Source organism: Saccoglossus kowalevskii, chromosome 15 (assembly GCF_978046115.1).
Source record: "Saccoglossus kowalevskii chromosome 15, keSacKowa6.1, whole genome shotgun sequence".
NCBI classification, from domain to species: domain Eukaryota; kingdom Metazoa; phylum Hemichordata; class Enteropneusta; family Harrimaniidae; genus Saccoglossus; species Saccoglossus kowalevskii.
Genome location: NC_140655.1, coordinates 4,499,340 through 4,523,934, shown reverse-complemented (window position 1 = coordinate 4,523,934; position 24,595 = coordinate 4,499,340). Strand labels below are relative to the sequence as shown.

General features: G+C 34.7%; 1 protein-coding gene across 1 annotated transcript in view; it reads left to right on the top strand.

Moving 5' to 3' along the window:
• Positions 1–14,045: 14,045 nt before the first annotated feature.
• The window catches only part of LOC100370338 (voltage-gated potassium channel subunit beta-2-like), an 88,325-nt gene continuing 77,775 nt past the window's right edge, over positions 14,046–24,595 (top strand). The window contains exons 1-2 of the mRNA XM_085490790.1: positions 14,046–14,141; positions 14,326–14,489. The gene's annotated coding sequence lies outside the window, so the exon portion shown is untranslated. The remainder of the gene's footprint in view (positions 14,142–14,325; positions 14,490–24,595) is intronic.

Sequence of the window (24,595 nt, the reverse complement as noted above, 5' to 3'; positions counted from 1 at the left end):
CTGCAACTGTGAAATTAAATTATCGCTCCGATCAAAGAATAGTTACGTAACATTGCCTTTTAGTATAGAATGAATGAGTTGCGGGCGCCCTCGCGAGTTGTGACTGTGAACTGTAAACGCACGATCAATCGATTAGTTCGTTAATTTATGATAGAGTCTAATAAACTATATATCAATTAGTGTTAATTGAATGCTAATTATTGTCGCTTTAACTAAATTTGGAGTGGTGCTCTGTTGAGCATTGTTTCGAATTGTTTTAAACGGCGTACACCATTTTTCAAACTTTCACAAAGTATTTAATCTCGGGCAACAGTACGCAAAAGTCCTGGAACTGTGAAAATAGATTATCGCTCCGATTAGTGAATAGTTACGTAATGGTGCATTATAATAAAATGAAGAAATAAATGAGTGAATAGTACAGTGAATCTTTTAATTAGTCTATTAACGGTTCGTTAACGATATAAATGAAGGAATGAATGAAAGGACCACCCAATGAACATGAATGAATGAATTAAACAATAGCCATCACAAAATTGTAATACGCAATGAATGAATTACATTGTTGCAATTATTGTAATAATAAGAAGCCGTCATTTAATTGAATGCTAACAGCTACCCTGTGTCGGGTTGTCTGACGGTCAGTCATTATTTGTCGCCCAATGACGTAAATAATGATGCAATCGTTCAGTGCAATGCATAAAAACATTTACATTGATGTTTTGTTGGACGTATAATAGCCAGTAAGTTATTCTCATTGACATTGACGTAATTATTCCCGTTGACATTGACGTAATTATTCTCAATTACATTGACGTAATTATTCTCAATGACATGTAATTATTCTCAATGACATTGACGTGATTATTTCCATTAACATTGACGTAATTATTCTCATTGACATTGACGTAATTATTACCTTTGACATTGACGTCATTATTCTCAATGGCATTGACGTAATGATTCTCAATGGCATTGACGTAATTATTCTCATTGATATTGACGTAATTATTCTCAATGACATTGACGTAATTATTCTCAATGGCATGGACGTAATTATTCTCAATGGCATTGACGTAATTATTCTCAACGGCATTGACGTAATTATTCTCAATGGCATCGGCGTAATTATTGCCAATGACATTGACGTAGTTATTCTCAATAGCATTGACGTAATTATTCTCAATGACATTGATGTGATTATTCCCATTGACATTAACGTAATTATTCTCAATGGCAATGACGTAATTATTCTCAATGGCATTGGCGTAATTATTCCCATTGTCATTGACGTAATTATTCTCAATGGCATTGATGTAATTATTCTCAATGACATTGATTTAATTATTCCCATTGACATTGACGTAATTATTCCCATTGACATTAACGTCATTATTCTGAATGGCATTGACGTAATTATTCTCAATGACATTGATGTAATTATTCCCATTGACATTGACGTAATTATTCTCAATGGCATTGACGTAACTATGCTCAATGGCATTGGCGTAATTATTCCGATTGACATTGTCGTTATTATTCTCAATGGCATTGATGTAATTATTCTCAATGACATTCTCGTAATTATTCTCATTGACATTGACGTAATTATTCTCAATGACATTGACGTAATTATTCTCAATGGCATTGACGTAATTATTCTCAATGACATTGATGTAATTATTCCCATTGACATTGACGTAATTATTCTCAATGGCATTGACGTAACTATGCTCAATGGCATTGGCGTAATTATTCCGATTGACATTGACGTTTTTATTCTCAATGGCATTGATGTAATTATTCTCAATGACATTCACGTAATTATTCTCACTGACATTGACGTAATTATTCTCTATGACATTGACGTAATTATTCTCAATGGCATTGACGTAATTATTCTCAATGACATTGATGTAATTATTCCCATTGACATTGACGTAATTATTCTCAATGCCATTGACGTAATTATTCTCAATGGCATTGATGTAATTATTCTCAATGGCATTGACGTAATTATTCTCAGTGACATTGACGTAATTATTCTCAATGACATTGACGTAATTATTCTCAATGGCATTGATGTAATTATTCTCAATGGCATTGACGTAATTATTCTAAATGGCATTGACGTAATTATTCCTATTGACATTGACGTAATTATTCTCAATGGCATGTAATTATCCTCAATGACATTGACGTGATTATTCCCATTGACATTGACGTAATTATTACCTTTGACATTGACGTAATTATTCTCAATGGCATTGACGTAATGATTCTCAATGACATTGTCGTAATTATTCTCATTGACATCGACGTAATTGTTCTCAATGACATTGACGTAATTATTCTCAATGGCATGGACGTAATTATTCTCAATGGCATTGACGTAATTATTCTCAACGGCATTGACGTAATTATTCTCAATGGCATTGGCATAGTTATTGCCAATGACATTGACGTAGTTATTCTCAATGGCATTTACGTAATTATTCTCAATGACATTGATGTGATTATTCTCATTGGCATTAACGTAATTATTCTCAATGGCATTGACGTAATTATTCTTAATGGCATTGGCGTAATTATTCCCATTGACATTGACGTAATTATTCTCAATGGCATTGATGTAATTATTCTCAATGACATTGATGTAATTATTCTCAATGGCATTGACGTAATTATTCCCATTGACATTGACGTAATTATTCCCATTGACATTAACGTCATTATTCTGAATTACATTGACGTAATTATTCCCATTGACATTGACTTAATTATTCTCAATGACATTGATGCAATTATCTTCACTGACATTGACGTAATTATTCTCAATGGCATTGATGTAATTATTCTCAATGGCATTGACATAATTATTCTCATTGACATTGACGTAATTATTCTCAATGACATTGACGTAATTATTCTCAATGGCATTGATGTTATTATTCTCAATGGCATTCATGTAATTATTCTCAATGGCATTGACGTAATTATTCTCCATGACATTGACTTAATTATTCTCAATTGCATTGACGAAATTATTCCCATTGACATTGACTTAATTATTCTCAATGACATTGACGTAATTATTTTCACTGACATTGACGTAATTATTCTCAATGGCATTGACGTAATTATTCTCAATGGCATTGACGTAATTATTCCCATTGACATTGACGTAATTATTCCCATTGACATTAATGTCATTATTCTGAATTACATTGACGTAATTATTCCCATTGACATTGACTTAATTATTCTCAATGACATTGACGTAATTATCTTCACTGACATTGACGTAATTATTCTCAATGGCATTGATGTAATTATTCTCAATGGCATTGACATAATTATTCTCATTGACATTGACGTAATTATTCTCAATGACATTGACGTAATTATTCTCAATGGCATTGATGTTATTATTCTCAATGGCATTCATGTAATTATTCTCAATGGCACTGACGTAATTATTCTCCATGACATTGACTTAATTATTCTCAATTGCATTGACGTAATTATTCCCATTGACATTGACTTAATTATTCTCAATGACATTGACGTAATTATTTTCACTGACATTGACGTAATTATTCTCAATGGCATTGACGTAATTATTCTCAATGACATTGACGTAATTATTCTCAATGGCATTGACGTAATTATTCTCAATGACATTGACGTAATTATTCTAAATGGCATTGACGTAGTTATTCTCAATGACATTGACGTAGTTATTCTCAATGGCATTGACGTAATTATTCTCAATGGCTACGATGTAATTATTCTCAATGACATTGACGTAATTATTCCCATTGGCATTCTCAAGGAGATTAACGTACTGTAATTAATATCCAGCAATATTCCTGATGCTTATGACAATTCTTGCACAGTTTTAGGAAGACAGTTGAGTTAAAACCTCTTGAATGATCTGACTAATATGTTTTGGTTTAATTTCCGGGCCGTGAATGAGAGATGAGATAAGGGAGATTGTGAGTAGGCGTGACTCTTATAAAACCAAATTAAACCGAAATTGCAGACATTACATTCGGACCATTAGCGCGTGAGGTGCGATGTTTCTTTCAAGTGGGTGTGAAGTATTTAATTCAATTAAGTAAAAACAACAGAAATTTCTGGCGTCGATATCCCTGTGTCCTGGGGACACTAAATGACGAATGACTCGAATGGCACTGCTTTCACTCGCCTATGTCATGTTGACGCCACAAAGGGATTAAGCCGTTAGAGGGCGCGAATAACCGAAAGGTGGAAAATACCAACATTCAATTCCATTTTATTTGGGTCCAGCCCCGCCCGATAACTAGTAGCCAAACTATAATGAATCACATTCACTTTCAGTGGGATCGGTACAAACAAAATGTAATTAACATAATATTGATTGATCAGTCGCAAAAAGTATTCGCTTCATATGAGGTTCAATCACTAATCAATACGACTTGGGAATATTGTTAAGGTTCGCAAGTACGTGTGTTTTGACTGCATCTGGTTGACATCGGAATTGTGCATTGAATTGTCATGATGTCATTATAACAGTTCCGAATAGCGAAACACACTGTGATCATAGTATCGCTGGAATCATTAAAAATGATATATTCTCTATTTTCAAAATCATCACGTGATTTCTCGTATTCTACCGAATAGACGCATATATGAGGGTACACCGGAACCGGAAACACAAAATGTCAGAGTAATATCCACATAAATTTTAAAGCCCAGTTAATTTTAGTTTTGTTCAATGTGCATATGTTTTAAATAACGGTTGCTATAGCCTATATGTACCATATTTTAGTCGTTAAACGTCTGTCGTAATCATACAGCTGAGAAAAAGGTGACTTACTTGGTTAGGTAAAGTTATATCGATATATGCTCAGTTAAAGCGCGGTAGTCGTCGCGCTGCGCATGTGCGACATTTGTGTGGATAAACATTGATTTTCCAACAATCCAATGCGTTCTTCAAATGAAAATCACAAGTATGAGGTTTGACCTGGGCGCGATTTGCACTGATTACCGCCGGTGACTCTTTCGATTCCTTCCAATCACATGAAAATTGCCTAATTAAAGCTTGGAAACGTCTCAGTTCGTATTCGTTGATCTGCGCAACAGTCAAAGTCGCCATCTTTGTTTATATGAGACCCATATATCTCGCACATGCGCAGCGCAACGACTACCGCGCTTTAACCTTTAGTAAAACGAACGTCAAAACATTCTATAAGGGGCTGATCATTATGAACTCAGGGTAAAAATATGTTTGAAATGATGACGTTGGATTTTTTCAGTTTGGGGAGATTTTTCTTCGGATGCTTTTTTTGTTTTTTCACTTTTGTCTGTGCAGTACTCTGTTTCATTGTTTTTGTTTTGTTTTCAAAATTGTAAAACTCATAGTTTCTCATGGTAATCCCTAATCACACTATTACGTCATCCATTCATTCCCAAACCTTATTATTGAGTTCAACTAAAACTTTACGTTGTCGTAAAAAATGAATAAAAAATTAACCGGATGTCAAAGTTCAATTTCGTTGGAGTGAAAACATAAATGTTTGGTATGGCATTGTTGGAGTAACTTGAATAGTAAGACGAGATAAAATAATATACGGTGTATGACGTCATCGACATAGTTCTCTGACGCTTGTTTATTATCAGGGCTGTCTTCGAGTTCAAAGCATCCAGAGACTGGTATTGGCGCAATAAAGACGATCTTTGTCCTATTTGCAACTTGTATCACATAACTGCTGTGTAATGCATTTAATTGTAGCCGAATTGTGATGAAGGTCCTGTGGCCAAGATTAATCAGTGGCGGCGGCACAAGGGGCAGAGGGGTCCCCCCTTGAAAAAATGTTGGGGGCCTCGCCCCTCCAAAATCAAACTGAAACCCTTTGTGCCAGAAAAATTTGCCCCTCAAAATGCAGAAAATAGAGTTCAGAGGTTATAGATTTCATTTTTTTAAGTATGGTTACGCGTTCGGCGCGTGGTTGGTGAGCAGATGTAAAATGTCGTGCTGCCGCCTTTCTCAATTTATAGTTGCAGTGCGTTGTTACAATGTTGCGTTGTGTTTTGTGTTATGTGTCATTGTAATCCTGTGTTGCGTTATGATATTGCAAAGTGTTCTTGTGTTGTGTTGCGTTATGATATTGTGCTTTTTGGATTACCGGTAAAATAAAATAAAAGACGTGTAATAGTACAAGAACACTTTGGAATCCCGTAGGCAGGCCAGTGACACCGGGCAGTGACACCAGTTCGCACTTAAGGGGGTACCAACCTTTCTGTCAAACTCTAAAGGAAAATTAAAACGTTTAAAACACAGAACAAGTAACACGCGCATGTTTGCAGATAACCCCCTAAGAGGACGAAACACTTGCCACCTTAGACTGGCGCAGTCGGGGCGATTAATTTGTTTTTGTAGTTTAAATAAAATATAAAAAAAATGCGAAACGGAGGTGATAGCGCGACTGGAGTGATTTCGCAGTTACAGGGTATTTCGCGCTAACACATCCATTTCGCAAAACTTTTTATTTTATTTAAACTACAAAAACAAATTAATCGCCCGACTGCGCCAGTCTATTGGCACCTGTGCGTGTTCTAAACCTGGTTGTGCATTTCTGTACGTGAGTGTGAAAAATGCAAAGGGTTTCGTGCCCGAGGACTGAAATTTCCGTCACTTGAACTACTTATAGAAGAATGCGGAGCGCATTATCCCGAATGTACGGTGGCCCATATATACAATTAGTCCGCTACATGAAAATCCGTCGGCTATTTGAAAATCGCTCTGCTACTTGAAAAAAAGTCGGTCGGCTACTTGAAAATTGCTCCGCTACATGAAAATCGGTCGGCTACATGAAAATCGGTCGGCTACATGAAAATCGGCCGGCTATATGAAAATCGGTCGGCTACATGAAAATCGGTCGGCTACATGAAAATCGGCCGGCTATATGAAAATCGGTCGGCTACATGAAAATCGGTCAGCTACATGAAAATCGGTCGGCTACATGAAAATCAGTCGGCTACATGAAAATCAGTCGGCTACATGAAAATCGGTCGGTTACTTGAAAATCACGGTAACACAAATTATTACATTTTTAAAGAAAACAAGCGGGAAACTATATGCACCCCAATGAGCTAAAGATGATGCATTTGTGTCTCGTATTGTTTAATTATTTTTAAATCTATATAACGGCATAGTGTAAAACTCGTATGTATATTTACTAAACGCTTGCTACACGTGACGTACAATGAAAAGTTTAAATTTAAATCGAGAGCAATGAATTGACATAATCACGTAGCTCTTTAACCGAACTTTGCGAAGAAATACTACGCGTGATAATTTACGCATGTTTTGCAATAACTTGCATACTAGTATATATTTTTCGCTGTTATTGTAATTAACATTATTGTTGTTTAGGAGTTAAAATGGTATAGAAATCCATATTGTTTTGCAATTATAAGTTTATGTATTATTATCACCACCGGAGAAGGGATACACGTGTTCACGTGGTTTTGAACCTTCACCTGGTTTGTTTCTACTATTATAATACTACGTCGTACAACTTCATCTATCTAGTACTCAAGTACCAATTTGATCTACGCATGTATCCGGTTTGGCAATTGAGATTCTGTCATCGTTTTTAATATCCAAAGTACATGATTAGTTTTTGTCCATTCTTGAGTATTACAAATTATTATTATAGTTCATATAGAAATATTTTGTTTATACCACATAGTGTTTATTGGTAAATATTGCGTCATGTAACTACGACTCGTCTCAATTGGGCAAGTTGTACCGGAGCACCGAGTTACTGACGTTATAGGACATATTTTTATAGCTCCATTGGTAAGGCTGTTTTAAACTGAACAAATCTATACCTCGTCATAGATCATTTGAAGGTGATCAAATTATGATTGAGTATACCTCATTATAGACCAAACATCAGCCATGATATGTGCATGGGCTTTATGAGCGAGATTTTTTCTTGTCGTTTTTCGCTTTCATTTAAATTTTAGAAATCATGTGTGCACGATATATTCACAACATGATGGTAGACCAAATTGTTAAAAATGTCCTCATAGCGTGTAGGTAAGCTTTGTGTGTTGCGCCAAAATTGCACACATTTCAATTATTTCAGATAACATATTGTTTGTTTGTGCAATTAGTTTGGTTGACCGTTCTATCACCTTAGCTTTGACAATCACACCGATTTTTTAAATAAGTCATAAACATTAGTGTGCTCGATTTACAACCCGTAGTTGCGAATAATGTGATATGACGGTCCGCAAGGGGTATTTTCGTAAGCTGTAATCAATTGTTTTTATTTTTCGTAATAATGTAATTTAAACAAATAAAAAAACGTAATTTCGTAGACATGAGCAAGATGTAAAACGTAATCAGCTATCCTATTCTTCCGTAATTCGTACACAAATCTTATTTTTTGTAAGTGTATTAAATGTCGTAATTCGTACGAAATTACAAACTTGTAATTCCTCATTTGAAGCCCGGTGTCATGCGAAGAATTTTCCGTGCGCTAAAACTTCCGGGTGAGGTCGTTGCACAAGCGCAATGCAGTTCTTGAATATCTTCGCGGTGTAGTGGATTCTCGTAAATAATGTGCATTGTTCAATGAAAATAAACGTTCTGCTGTTGATGCGTCGACGGCAGATGGCTAAGTTGTTACGTATATCTCGAATGTAGGTAGTTTCGGACACACACATGTTGTATATCTTGTTGATTGAATCCTTGCAGTTCTATATATTTAGTAATCCAAAATCTAAATAAATGTATATAACAGCAAAGACTGTGTTCGAAACTATTTCCGGGATGGCGAATTGTGGCCGACTCCCGCCCACCGTATAGTTCATACATATTACAATAATTACTAGTATCTTATTGAAATTATCTGTTGGTTGAAGTCAATGAATTTTCTGAAATACTGATACCAAAGGTACAATTGCAGAAACTATCAGTAAATACAAATAGTACATTTATAAATAAAATACAACAACCTAGTGAGCACCTCTGCTTGTGTAAACACCAGATGTGTTATGTACTTAAGGATTATAAATGATTAATATTATTTTGCCTGGCGTTGTACATAATACGTGTCGCATTGTTTTTGTAATTCAACTATTCTATTGTTTTACTAAAATAAAATGTGAACAAGTTTTCTCTTCTAGTTCCCTTTTATTGATGATTCTACAGACATGTCAAGCATGACCACGTATAATTTTATTTTTCCAAACATGAAAAAATAATTGCTAAGAATTGAGAATAGTTGATATCGTCACAAAAAGAACATATCTAATTGAGATTAACCCAAGATACCCACATAACATGTATCAAATGAATTGAGCTGGTAGTTTTCAAGAAGTCGTCGGAAATAGCAGTTTTGACATAAATGACCCAAAATATTCAAAAAATACAATATTGACACAAAATCTGAGAGAGACCCATTCAAGGTAGTAGTATATTGAACATCAAAACACTCAGGCTACTGGTTTTCAAGACGAAGATGCAAATGCAATTGTTGAAGGACAAACGACAGTTAATCAGTAATAAGATCAGCTCCGTTGCTGTGTCATCTTCAATGGCAGCGGAGCTAAAAATTATTAGTATTCAAGTCGCAAATACAAAACTTGTTATAATTTATGGTTATTTCGTCAATAACATAATGAAATTAAACAATTGTTAAGCTTAAGAGCTAATCCTTACAACAGACAATGATGATCATTGTTTCGCCTCGTATATTATATTTCTGATGTTTTGTCTGGCATCAGATTTTTATTTGTCACTATAATATTATTCTAATAACTTGCCAAAAGATTCATTTCTTACCTCTGTATCTGTACAGATTATATCATAATCATATCATGATCATTATTTTATACGACTATAGAATTTGAACAACTCACTGTAGTTTGTTGAATTATTATTATTATTATTATTATTATTATTATTATTATTATTATTATTATTATTATTATTATTATTATTATTATTATTATTATTATTATTATGCATATTTAATTTGTATGCTCATTTGCTAAAACAATGAGCGATTTAGCGTGACGTTCGAAGTTAACACGATGTTCTAAATATTCTGACTTTTACAATGACATGTACGCAATGTTATCTACACTTTATTTAATGCGGTGTGCAAGTGTCCTCGTCAAACATTGTTCTTAGTAGAACACCGGAAAATATATCACACCGGAACTAATATCGCACGTTAACGTTCGACATTAATTCCTGGCCTTATTCGCTTATATGCGTCACACAAACCCATGAGATTTGTCACAGCAGAACGCATTCACCGGAGGTTATTCTACGTGTGATATTCTTTGGCTCTTAAATCAAATATATTAAAATAACTGTAAAATGTAATTATTAATTTGTTTTATCTGTGTAAAGTGTAAAAACCCATTTATACTATACATGGAATTTTCATTTTATTTCTTGTAAAAACGTAAAATGCCTTTTTAATTTTCTGTAACCTGTATCAGCTATCCCCCTCGCCCACCCTCTGATATATGTTGACAGCAAGACGCTCGTTTTATAGGTGAATAAAAGCTAAACTTAGTAGTAGTAAAGCCATGAAACTGATTTGTAGTGATGTAAACGTGATACACGGTACAGTAGATTTTGGTAACGAGTCGTAACAATTTGTGGTTGTATAGGGTTAGAATGGCGCACTGTCTTGTAACCTGCTTACATTCAAAGTCTAGAGTCAGCATGCCAATACATTCAACACATGCAAATATGATGTTTCAAGTATACAGGTTGGTTGACTTCATTTTATTTAACAAACAGATGAATACGTTGTTTACCCGACTTCGTAAGCATACACAAGCAATGGTATACCTTGCATGTTGTACTTCCGGGTCATACCTGCAGGTCGAAGGTTACCTCGCAACATACACGCGATTTTCTAGATAGAGGAGCAATTTTCATATAGCGGCGCGATTTTCAAGTAGCCGACCGATTTTTTCAAGTAGCGGAGCGATTTTCATGTAGCGGAGCAGTTTTCAAGTAGCCGATCAATTTTCAAGTAGCCGACCGATTTTCAATGTAGTCGATCGATTTTTTTCAAGTAGCCGAGCAATTTTCAAGTAGCCGACCGATTTTTTTCAAGTAGCGGAGCGATTTTCATGTAACGGCGCGATTTTCATGTAGCGGAGCAGTTTTCAAGTAGCCGAGCAATTTTCAAGTAGCCGACCGATTTTCATGTAGCGGAGCAATTTTCAAGTAGCCGACTGACTTTCATGTAGCGGACCAATTGTATATATGGGCCACCGTACGAATGTGACACAGGGCATTCTCCATGTATTGTTAAACTTAGGCAGTTAGTTCCTAACGCGTGAATATTCATATTCCGTGTTAAGTCTTGTGGTAAGTGAAGTTGAAAGCTGAGGTGTGAAAGAGAATGGTGGCATTCTGTTAATTGTGTCTTTCCATTTAGTGGTGATAGAATCATGAATAACCTTTATACTGGGCTGAAGATTACACCCGGAGTGGATTTTAATTTTATCTGACAGATCAGCAGTACCCAACCAAATATTATTAGTTTCCTGGACAAGGTCCCTGACTTTGGTTACTCCTTCATCCACAAAATGTCTGTATTCAAACGGCTTCTTTCGTATGGGGTGTAGAATAAGTGGCTTGTGAAACAGTGGTTTGTTGAGAATATCAATTACTCTAAATTACGCACTTTATCAACAGATTTCCAACACTGAAGGAGTTCACAATAAAATGATGGCAGCTGACGTGGAGATGCATTGATAGTGGTACATAGAACTTGACTTACACAATTTTCATGACTTACTTGGTTAAAAAAGTAGTCAGTGAATTAAAAATAAGGTTTGGTCATGGTTGCTGTAGAGATATCTTTGAATGTAACTGAGACACATAGCGCTGATGCGCGTTGGGACGCGCGTGACATTGTATAGTATAATTTTGTTGAATTGTGCTGTGTCGTGTTGTGATGTTAATAATAATAATAATAATAATAATAATAATAATAATAATAATAATAATAATAATAATAATAATAATAATAATAATATGTTACGGAATATGCAATATCACATTTCTTATAGTTAGGAACTGGTCATTTTCTGCCTGGGAAACACTGGCAGGGAAAAAGCTATTTTGAAATTGAATCATGATAAAGGGGGCATGCCTTTTTTCATTGCTTCAGTTAATTAATGTTGTTATGTGCAGAAAACAAGATACATAGTTTAAACGGACACAATATTTACAGATTATTGTAAATTTCTATTGCACAAAAATATTCAAGTTCATAAACTTTCTTTTAACACTTCCAAAATTCAAACTTTTTTTTCACTGAATGTAAAGTTTAATGTATTTGTTAATCGTTAATAAACAACAAATTCTTACATACAAATAATTTACTTCGTTGAATAACTCAACTGATCGTAATGTATTATACCAAAGAAGGTAACGAAAAACCTGGTGTATGAGGTATTTGTAACTCCTGAATGTCAATATCTCCTACACCACCACAACAAAAGAAGGAGAAGGAATATAACTGGTTGGACATTGTCTAAATAGAAAACTAAAAGATAAATTTAGCTGTCACATGTGATGTTCTAGGAAAAACTGACAGAGATGAGATGCAGAAAAACAAGTAGTGGAGCACATTTAGAAACCACAGGCCATCGATAGATATACAGCAGATTCTACAGATGATGATTCAGAGATTGATAACATTGTTGTTCAGGAAATCGGGAGTGAAGATTCTGAAGATGAAAAAACTGACATCAGGATGTCTTCATCACCAGATCAAGGAGGAGAGAAGGAATATCAATCCAAAGTTCTTTGGGAGAAGGGTCACTGCATTTTCCGATGTTATGAAGAGGGGTTACCATGTGTTTTGCTCGAGGGAAGGAGGATGCAAAGTCTTTTCTTAATTGCAAAAACAGATTTTGTTTTTGTCTTTCGTTTTTGTTTTGTTTGTTTGTTGTCAATGAATGTATTTATGACAGCCAATTCAATGATCTCTATCAGTCCCGAATGTTAACAATATATATTGTTTATATCCTTCTATTGTCATGTTTACCAACAACGTTATTCAGTTGGCGGACATTTAGTTAATAATTGACGAGAGAGGTTAATTTGATACATGCTTCTTTTATTGGTTCCATTTCTGTTGTCAATAAACGATAAGATCTCAAATTCATTTCGTTGTACCCAGTGTGTTATCATCAAGTATGCGCTCTCTGATGTTATCTATAAAATGAGTTTAATTTCAAAGTGGTATGTTTAATATTTAATAAACTGTCGGCTTCCACGTACTTTCTGGTGTTTCCCCGTCATGAACGTTCGTATTCCATGATGTTTACCTCCACTGCCGTCTTCCCTACTGATATAATGAATAGACTATTGGGAGGGTCGGCAAGAGGTATTTTCTTAAGCTGTAATTAATTGTTTTTAATTTCGTAATAATGTAATTTAAATAAATAAAAAAACGTAAATTCGTAAACATGGGCAAGGTGTAAAACGTAATCAGCTATATTATTAGTCCGTAATTTATACAAAGATCTTATTTTTTGTAAGCGTATAAAGCATTTTTCGCATTGAATGTCGTAATTCGTACGCATTTTCCAATTTTGATTCTTAAACAATGTTAAATATAATTTGCTTTATCTGTAAAGCGTAAAAACTTTTCCTGGAATGGAACTTTATTTTGTTTCTAGTAAAAACGTCAAATGCCTTTTTCATTTCCTGTAACCTGCACCAGCTACCCCCCTTGACCCCTTCTATCAGAGTGCCAATGGGAGATCAATATTCAAACATAAACACACCTTAATAGTTATTGTCACTGGGTTTCTAGTATGCGGTGAATACAAACTATTTCCCAAAACAGGATAAATATTCCAATTTTAACCTCATATATTACGGAATATGCAATATCATATTTCATGGGGTTATTATTTATAAGAACGTCTTATCGCACATTTTGATCTTTCAAGCCACCAACGTCGTCTCGTCATGACATTTTAGTTGACAGCCACAGGGGGCGCTCGTCGATTGACCTGAAAGGTCATTATGATTCCACGGTTCCTTGAGTGATCGTTTTCATTATAGTCCTGCCAGCCCGTCGGAAGATATATCGGTGTGTTTGTTATATTTCCCTACAGTCTTAATGAAATGCGTCAGAGATAATTGCGTTCGGAATTGTTTGCAAATTATGCAGATACCGATCATTATAAGGCGGATTTCAGCCGTTTAAATTTAGCGGTCTTTTAACTCGAGCGTGTCACCGCTTGCAAAATAATAGCAGCTCCCTTCTCACTCAGATCACTGTAGATTATTCGCTAAGGGGGAGAAACTGTCCAACGCCGGCGCTTAATTTAAAAAGTGGATGACGAGTAATTCCGTGAATTCGTGAACAACGGCAAAGATTGACCGGTATTTATATTATTGCCAAGGAATGTGTATAGAAGTTAAGAACGTCAATTAGGTAAGGACTCGATTTCATTTCATTGAACTCCTGCGTTCACTGTTCTGTATATAGCGTTCACCGCTAATTCGTTGGTTGAACCATCGTCCCTCAACACCGTGACTGGGACGGTGGTTGAACAGATGTCAACGTTATGAGCGATTCATTTCGTACAATATCATCGTTCGATGGTTTCAGCTCTTGATATTTCCTCTATACCTCATATGATGTATGATTTCCGCTATGAATGTTTGAAATGTTTGCTTAGTCTCATCTGAGGTCATGTTTATTTTTTCAATGTTTTCTTAACCGCAAGTGGAAAGCAATTTCGTACGCAATTGTTAAACTAATTATGGTCTAGAGACGGATAATGTGCCAAGTGGCTGCTTTACACACTGTCCCATTGACACTAGCTTTTCTTATTCTTATTTATTTTTTGAAATTATTTAAACTATTTTACTAAACTTGTTATTATCAACTTTGACTGCATACAGAATGATGAATATACTGTTACATATACTGAAAACTAATGTATTATTCATCACATTTATCACTTGTTTTACTTATACCTAACGCACCCATTGAAAATATCAAAGTTAACAATATCAGGGATTCACAGGCGTCACACATTTCAACTGAAATGTTGAATGAAGTCTATGGGGGGGGGGGGGTCCCACACTGAGAAAGGCATGTTGAAACCCATGGTTGAAACAGAAATGGCTAATTTACTAAACTTGCTGCACACTTCCCTCTGCCATGTGATGCGACTGGCACATATAGCATAGAATTGCTTTGGTGGTGTGCACTGCTGGTTGTGTCGCCTTGGGTAGTGTAACAATCAGAAAGTGAGATTTGGAATTGAATGAATGTTATTGAAAGTTGTGGTCTGAAATGATTTCAATGGGAATTATCATCACTAACATTTTCCTGCTCAGTTGTATGACACTCAAATGTTCTACAGTCAAGAATATAATGTTGTCTCTTTCACAAACAAGTGGCTATCTATGAAAATTCAAATACACTTAATACTAATCTGTTCACAATATATTCAGAATGTATTGAAATTAAGAAAGAAAAAATTCCTACAGTCAGGAAATATTCACCATTTCCACTTTTCACTTTTTTGAGCTTTGATTGACCAAAGAACCACAAAAGAAATGTCAATTTTACAGTGCCAATAAAACAACTATTCTATTCTATTCTATTCAACACTGTTATATAACTCTTGTGTTGCAAACATTCTTGAGCATATTCACTGCTTTTTAGTATCAAAAATTTGTCAAGGAAACAATGAGTTTTATTGTTATTTTACATATTCACATAGATTTAATTTACCGGATTTTACTTATCAGCGAAAATATGGAAATTAAAACCCAGTGAATAATTAATGCATTTACAGTATCTTCATAGGAGAGTGTATCATCACCTCAACCCAGCTATGAATGGACCACCTCTGCTCTATGTCTGTTGCCCTAATTCAAATTGGTGTCTGAGTACAAAAACATGTAATATGGTTCAATTTCTGTATGTATATGATTATATAATTATTTTAAAGTTAGTAAAAACAAAGACAGGTCTGGGACCAACATTCAGATTATATTTGATACAAATTATGCTGAAATTGAACAAGTCAGTTGGGGTAGAGAAATATGAGAATGTGCCTAAATTATTCAATATAAAAATAAAACAACCATAATTCAATTTTCATTTTCATTTTAAAATTGTTTGCCCCTGTTATTTAAAATAATAAATTAATGATTAATAACAAGAACCTAAATGTTGGCCTCCAGAGGGCACTCACAGATCGCTAGTCCGCTGGTTTCCGCAAGTAGGATGGCAGGTAACTATTAATCGCCATATTGTTCCACTGGAACAGGATTCCGGCCCAAGGGCACGTGATTAAATGACTGCCTGTACTACTTGAGGTGCTTCTAATCTTTTTGCTATTTTTGTGCAAACTGATAACAAACGAAACAGTTTTATATTTGTGAAAACAAAAGGAAAACATTGCTCTATATATAGAAGTATCACAAGCGTAAGTGCTGACATAAGATAACCACAGAACAAGCATTGAGAAAGTGATGGACCAATTATAATGCCATCTTCGCTAGCCAAGGTCTAAGTTCATTGGGCAAAGCCTCTAAACAGACCTTGGCAGAACGACCATCAAATATGCATATTCTAACAGCGCTCCCAGTAGTCAGTTGAGGCTAATTATTATCCAATCGGTTTGTGTGTTACAAATCCCTCTATGGCGTTTCATTCACAAAATGGCAGCGTCCTGGTACTTACACATCACCTTTAAGGTACCACATCATGGTACTTACACGTGACCTTAAATGTCACATATCCTGGTACTTACACATGACCTTAAAGGTATCACATCCTGGTACTTACAAATGACCTTAAAGGTCACACATCCTGGTTCATACACATCATCTTAAAGGTCACACATCCTGGTACTTACACATGACCTTAAAGGTCACACATCCTGGTACTTTCAAATGACCTTAAAGGTCACACATCCTGGTTCATACACATCACCTTAAAGGTCACACATCCTGGTACTTACACATGACCTTAAAGGTCACACATCCTGGTACTTACAAATGACCTTAAAGGTCACACATCCTGGTTCATACACATCACCTTAAAGGTCACACATCCTGGTACTTACACATGACCTTAAAGGTATCACATCCTGGTACTTACAAATGACCTTAAAGGTCACACATCCTGGTTCATACACATCACCTTAAAGGTCACATATCCTGGTACTTACACATGACCTTAAAGGTATCACATCCTGGTACTTACAAATGACCTTAAAGGTCACACATCCTGGTTCATACACATCACCTTAAAGGTCACACATCCTGGTACTTACACATGACCTTAAAGGTCACACATGACCTTAAAGGTAACACATCCTGGTACTTACACGTGACCTTAAAAGTCACATATCCTGGTAATTAAATTCTATTAAAACAGATTCATTGTCAATGAGAATTTCTCAATGAATTGTCAAATAGCAAAATTTGAAGAATTAATATTTAAAGCTATTGACCAAAGCAAGGGTGTGTTTTTGCAGATGATGCCAATAGGTGATTTGAACTGTGAGATCTACCGAGATGCATGAAAGACGCGCATCGAACATCTGCCGCAAAAATCAAACGATTTGATTTGAACACAAATTTATTTCGTAGCTCACATTGACCGGCCGATCATCGACAGAGAAGTATTGCTTTCAAATACCCTCACTTAATCAAAATTGTCTATCATCAAATGTGTACAGCACATTATTAAGCATGTAAATGCCCACCAAAATATTTTCACGTTTGTCGAATCACACACGATGTTTTACGACGCTATGACCTTTGTTTGTCCTGTTTTTACGTCCAATTTCATGCATAATGCGTGATTCTCGCAGTGAACGGAATATGGTCTATTAGACAGTATTGGATAATATTAGAAATTATTGCTGTAATAAGACACAACCAGAAAATACCAGGATGTGAGATTTTTAGTATCCTGAAATATCACACAAAGATTTTTTTGTATTGAAAAAATACAAATATAGTTGAAGTCTTCATGAATAGAAAAACTTGTTTTGCAAATGAATTGACTATATTAAAGAAAAGGTTGTCAAGCCACAGGATGTGACTGTGGAATTGTGGGATACCATTATCTGCACTCATCATTAGGAATTATACCAGTTAGTATATTACCTTGGAGATTACCAGGATGTGTAACCTTTAGAGGTCATAGAGTACCAGGATGTGTGACCTTTAGAGATCAATGCTCATGGCCACGACAGCATACCTATCAATGAAAATGAGAGTAGTCTTTGAAGCATAATCATTGACAGAATCAGTGAATAAATTGATAATGGTCATCCATCATTTTATTGAATTTTTGAATTTGTTTTATTAAAAATTGACCAAGCAAGTTGTATTTCAATTTAACATATTTAAAGCAGGGGTGTCGTCACCTGCTCATGCGTCAAATGGCCATAGCGTGTCATTGTTTACAAACAAGTGTCTACCCATGAGCTTTTGTGTATTTAGCGTGTGTTGTTATCAACGCTTGGGACTTAATTCCCACATGTGCGCAGGTGACGACCTCTCTCTTTAACATATAGCTGTAAATAATTTTGGATTTTAATATCATGCTGATATGCCTAAGCATAGAAATGTAACTACCTGACAAGGTTGGATAAAAAGTGGTGATGAAGTCTGTTAATTGTTGCTCTCTGAATCAGATAAGAAATTCTTGTAAATGATATGCATTCTCTTCTAAGGGATTAAAAGTAGCCTGACAAGGTCGCGCGAGTTTTGCCCCCACGGTGTTGCAAACCCAATACATGCCTGACAGAATGATGTAGTTTTTCATTTCTCTCAACGATTTTTCATTGGTACCAATTAAATTGCAAAAATGTCATTCATGGCAAAGTTTATTTGTGTGATAAGGTGCTGGCAAATTTCCGCCTAATATTTATCATCTTGTTGAAAACAGTCTGTGATTTTTGTCGACAATGCAAACATGGCTTTGAATTCTCAATCTTGATCTTGCCGATAAAACACACTATAGTGTATATAAATAAATACTAGCTGACTCTTCTACCCACTTTTACTAATCTTTTACGACAAGGATTCCTTGTCTGAATTGGTGAACATAATTCTACTGACCATTCATTTCTTTTTTTTAGCTCCGCTGTCGACTTTGTCGAGCGGAGCTTATCATTTGAGTGATTGTTTGTCGTCCGTCGTCGTCCGTGTCAATGTTTTACTTTTTCGACTTCTTCTTGAAAACTACAAGCCTGAATGCTTTGATACTTGGTGTATATGTACCTTGGGTAGACCTCTCTCAGATTTTTCATTTCATGATGATATCTTCAATTCTCTAATTTTGGTAAATATTTTTGTCATTTTTGGTAAAAAGTGATATTTTCAACTTCTTGTTAAAAACCGCAAGTACAATTGCTTTGATATTACATATATAAGTACTACATGTGGACCTCTCTCAGATTTGTTCATTTTGTAATGATATCTTTAATTCTCTAATTTTGATGAATATTTTTGTCATTTTTGGTAAAAAGTGATATTTTCGAGTTCTTGTTGAAAACCACAACTCCAATTGCTTTGATATTACATATATAGGTACTACATGTGGACCTCTCTCAGATTTGTTCATTTCATAATGATATCTTCAATTCTCTAATTTTGGTGAATATTTTTGTAATTTTTGGTAAAAAGTGATATTTTCAACTTCTTGTTAAAAACCGCAAGTCCATTGCTTTGATATTACATATATAGGTACCACATGTGGACCTCTCTCAGATTTGTTCATTTTGTGATAATATCTTTAATTCTCTAATTTTGATGAATATTTTTGTCATTTTTGGTAAAAAGTGATATTTTCGAGTTCTTGTTGAAAACCACAACTCCAATTGCTTTGATATTACATATATAGGTACTACATGTGGACCTCTCTCAGATTTGTTCATTTCATAATGATATCTTCAATTCTCTAATTTTGGTGAATATTTTTGTAATTTTTGGTAAAAAGTGATATTTTCAACTTCTTGTTAAAAACCGCAAGTCCATTGCTTTGATATTACATATATAGGTACCACATGTGGACCTCTCTCAGATTTGTTCATTTTGTGATAATATCTTCAATTCACTAATTTTCAACTACTTGTTGAAAACCGCAACTTTAATTGCTTTGATATTACTTATATGGATACTACATGTTGACCTCTCTCAGATTTGTTCATTTTGTAATGATATCTTTAATTTTCTAATTTTGGTGAATATTTTTATCATTTTTGGTAAAAAGTGATATTTTCGACTTCTTGTTAAAAACCTCAAGTCCAATTGCTTTGATATTACATATATAGGTACCACATGTGGACCTCTCTCAGATTTGTTCATTTCATGATGATATCTTTAATTCTCTAATTTTGATGAATATTTTTGTCATTTTTGGTAAAAAGTGATATTTTCGACTTCTTGTTGAAAACCGCAAGTCCAATTGCTTTGATATATTATACATATAGATACTACATGTGGACCTCTCTCAGATTTGTTCATTTTCTAATGATGTCTTCTGTTCTTTAATTGCCATGTGCATTGCTAACAGCGGAGCTATCTCAGTCGACAGGCTGCTTGTTTTATAGAATGTTATATTTCACCACACACTAGTATCTATTTTTCACTACCTCGTTATTTGCTTGTCATGCAAAATTATACTGCTTGTAATATGAATAAATATCATAAGAATTAATGCAGTTAATCCACACAAATTCCTTGATCATGTAAATGGTTATCCATCGATATAAAGATTTATTTTAGTTCAACTGACCCTAAATCCTAGTAAGCTGTGACCATTTCACACATTTGGGGTAGATCTTATTGTCAGACACCCATTTTTTTGAGTTGTACAACTTCACCACAGGGGTCTCCCAGAAACAATTAACAAGTATACAATGGTAAAAGGAATCATATTTAGTACATACTTTTATAAATTTAAAAATGTTATTAACAATGCAAGATTGGTGTGTTTAAAAATTAAGTGAATGAATGGGTGAATAAATGAATGAATGAATGGACGAACGAACAAATGGATGGATTGGTGGATGGATGAATGAATGAATGAATGAATGAATGTGGATGGTTAAATGAATGAATTATCAAATGAATGAATAAAGAGAAGAAGCACCATATTTGCTCTATAATCGTGATTACAAACTTTTTTTACCATCGACACAATTCTGTCATTTATGTAAGTTTATGGGCTACTAATCAAAAATGGAATAGTATTTATATTTATTTATATTAAGTCATGCTCAAAAGTTTCTGCTTGCATATAATCAGTTATAAGCCAAAATCATTTCTTCAAAATATTCATAAAGTCATAAATTCTTTTAAACATAATTTGTTTTCCTAATTTTAACTAATTTTCATGTTTAGGCCAGACTTTTGTTATTCCTTGTTTCTTGAGTTTTTATAAGTCTATTTTTTGAGGAGGGTGAAAAAATAAATAAAATTAATTGTTTTTTTCCGTTAGATTTGTGTGATTCTCAAAGAATTGTAAGTGAGATCATTGATCGGAGAGAAGAAATGAAATAAAATGTTATTCCATATTGTCGCATACAACTTGTTTACCACTTCCGTGTGACTGAGAATGTTCTAGAACCGTACTGTGTCTGGGTGGAATTTTTAGAAGCTGGTTGAATAGGTAATAGGACACTTTAGAAGGCAATAGAAGGTAATGGAACATTCTGGAAATTTGTAGTAAATTCCAGACTCATTATGTATGCTGATGTAATGGTCTATTTATAGACAGTGTGAGTATATATAGGGGAGTTGTTCAGCACTGAGATCAGATCGAAGATCTCGTTGAATTGTATTGGAGTTCAAATATCTAGTCATTGGAGTAGTGGAGTTTTACCGCGTTATTGTACTTGATGTTTGCAGAGTATAATAATACCAGTACCAGTTGAAACCTCATCTGTTGGCTCCGTGTTCGTATTTTATCATCGCCGCCAGGGAAGTCTTTTGTTACTGTTGCCATTTTGGTATTTGAACCATCACACCTGTACTATACCAATTACGGTAATATTACATTGCGTGTGACACATATATAACCTGGTTGGCAATGTCGCCAATTTTCACCACAAACCACGCCGCCATGTTTGCCTAGTAGTCTCAAGCAACATGCAGAGAGGTCAATACCCGAGATTCACCGTCAACCAACACGCATAAAGTATAGAACTGCGCGAGACTTCTGTACTTTGATCATGATACTCCCATGAAAATGCAACTTGGATTTGTTAGGCGGCGGGTGGAAAAAAAATAAAGATAAACATATTTTTTTTACCAATTTTTTGCACTCACAAGTCGGCGGGCGCGAGAAAATACCCGGAAATAAACTTTCATTTTTATTTCATTTTCGGCTTCTGTCCATTCGGCGGGTTCGCGAAGCAAGGAATAATAAAAGTCTGGCCTTATGTATAAGAGATACACTTGAAATAATGAGAGAAAATGTTATAATACATTTGTTCCTTTAAGTACAGGATTGTAATGACTGTCATCAAATTCAGGTCTCATAAATGCATGCCCACATACATGTACATGTATTTTTAAATTGCAGATAATACTGGTGATTAAACCTTTCATACATAATTAATTTAAACACTAAGCCATAACATACGAGTTTCTTGTTCATAAGACTTTAACAAAGTAAATGCCAATATTCTATAGACAATTAATAAACAGGTTAAGACATGCATGTTAAAAGCCATATAAAAAATTATGTTTCACTTCCTGTTTTTTATGAACATTTCATCACTATTTATGCTTCATTTGAATTTTGGACCAACAACAATTAAAATAAAATTATGACAAAATAAAAACACATACCTATCCTATTTTTCCTTTCAATATTACCAGAAACACATTATTTATTTTGTTTGGCCTACCGGTAATTAGTTATTTTTAAAACATGAATATCACAGTGATTCCCTTGTGTTGAACGGGAAAGTCATGTTGAGTTGAGAAAGATGCATTATTGGTATGTCAAGAAAAATTAGTCATTTCTATTCAGATAAGGCACGAGATTAATTGTATTTTGTATCTACCTGGTTGGTTGGGCGGAGTCGCAGTCTGATATTATACACAGGTGGATTGAAAAGTCATGTGATGTGTTGCTGATATTAATGATGTAGTGTCCACTGATAATAGCAATGTAGTGTCCACTGATAATAGCAATGTAGTGTCCACTGATAATAGCGATGTAGTGTCTACTGATAATAGCAATGTAGTGTCCACTGATAATAGCAATGTAGTGTCCACTGATAATAGCAATGTAGTGTCCACTGATAATAGCAATGTAGTGTCCAATGATAATAGCAATGTAGTGTCCACTGATAATAGCAATGTAGTGTCTACTGATAATAGCAATGTAGTGTCTACTGATAATAGCAATGTAGTGTCCACTGATAATAGCAATGTAGTGTCCACTGATAATAGCAATGTAGTGTCCACTGATAATAGCAATGTAGTGTCTACTGATAATAGCAATGTAGTGTCCAATGATAATAGCAATGTAGTGTCCACTGATAATAGCAATGTAGTGTCTACTGATAATAGCAATGTAGTGTCTACTGATAATAGCAATGTAGTGTCCACTGATAATAGCAATGTAGTGTCCACTGATAATAGCAATGTAGTGTCTACTGATAATAGCAATGTAGTGTCCACTGATAATAGCAATGTAGTGTCCACTGATAATAGCAATGTAGTGTCCACTGATAATAGCAATGTAGTGTCCAATGATAATAGCAATGTAGTGTCCACTGATAATAGCAATGTAGTGTCCACTGATAATAGCAATGTAGTGTCCACTGATAATAGCAATGTAGTGTCCACTGATAATAGCAATGTAGTGTCTACTGATAATAGCAATGTAGTGTCCACTGATAATAGCAATGTAGTGTCCACTGATAATAGCAATGTAGTGTCTACTGATAATAGCAATGTAGTGTCCACTGATAATAGCAATGTAGTGTCCACTGATAATAGCAATGTAGTGTCCACTGATAATAGCAATGTAGTGTCTACTGATAATAGCAATGTAGTGTCCACTGATAATAGCAATGTAGTGTCCACTGATAATAGCAATGTAGTGTCTACTGATAATAGCAATGTAGTGTCTACTGATAATAGCAATGTAGTGTCCACTGATAATAGCAATGTAGTGTCCACTGATAATAGCAATGTAGTGTCCACTGATAATAGCAATGTAGTGTCCAATGATAATAGCAATGTAGTGTCCACTGATAATAGCAATGTAGTGTCCACTGATAATAGCAATGTAGTGTCTACTGATAATAGCAATGTAGTGTCTACTGATAATAGCAATGTAGTGTCCACTGATAATAGCAATGTAGTGTCCACTGATAATAGCAATGTAGTGTCCAATGATAATAGCAATGTAGTGTCCACTGATAATAGCAATGTAGTGTCCACTGATAATAGCAATGTAGTGTCCACTGATAATAGCAATGTAGTGTCCACTGATAATAGCAATGTAGTGTCCACTGATAATAGCAATGTAGTGTC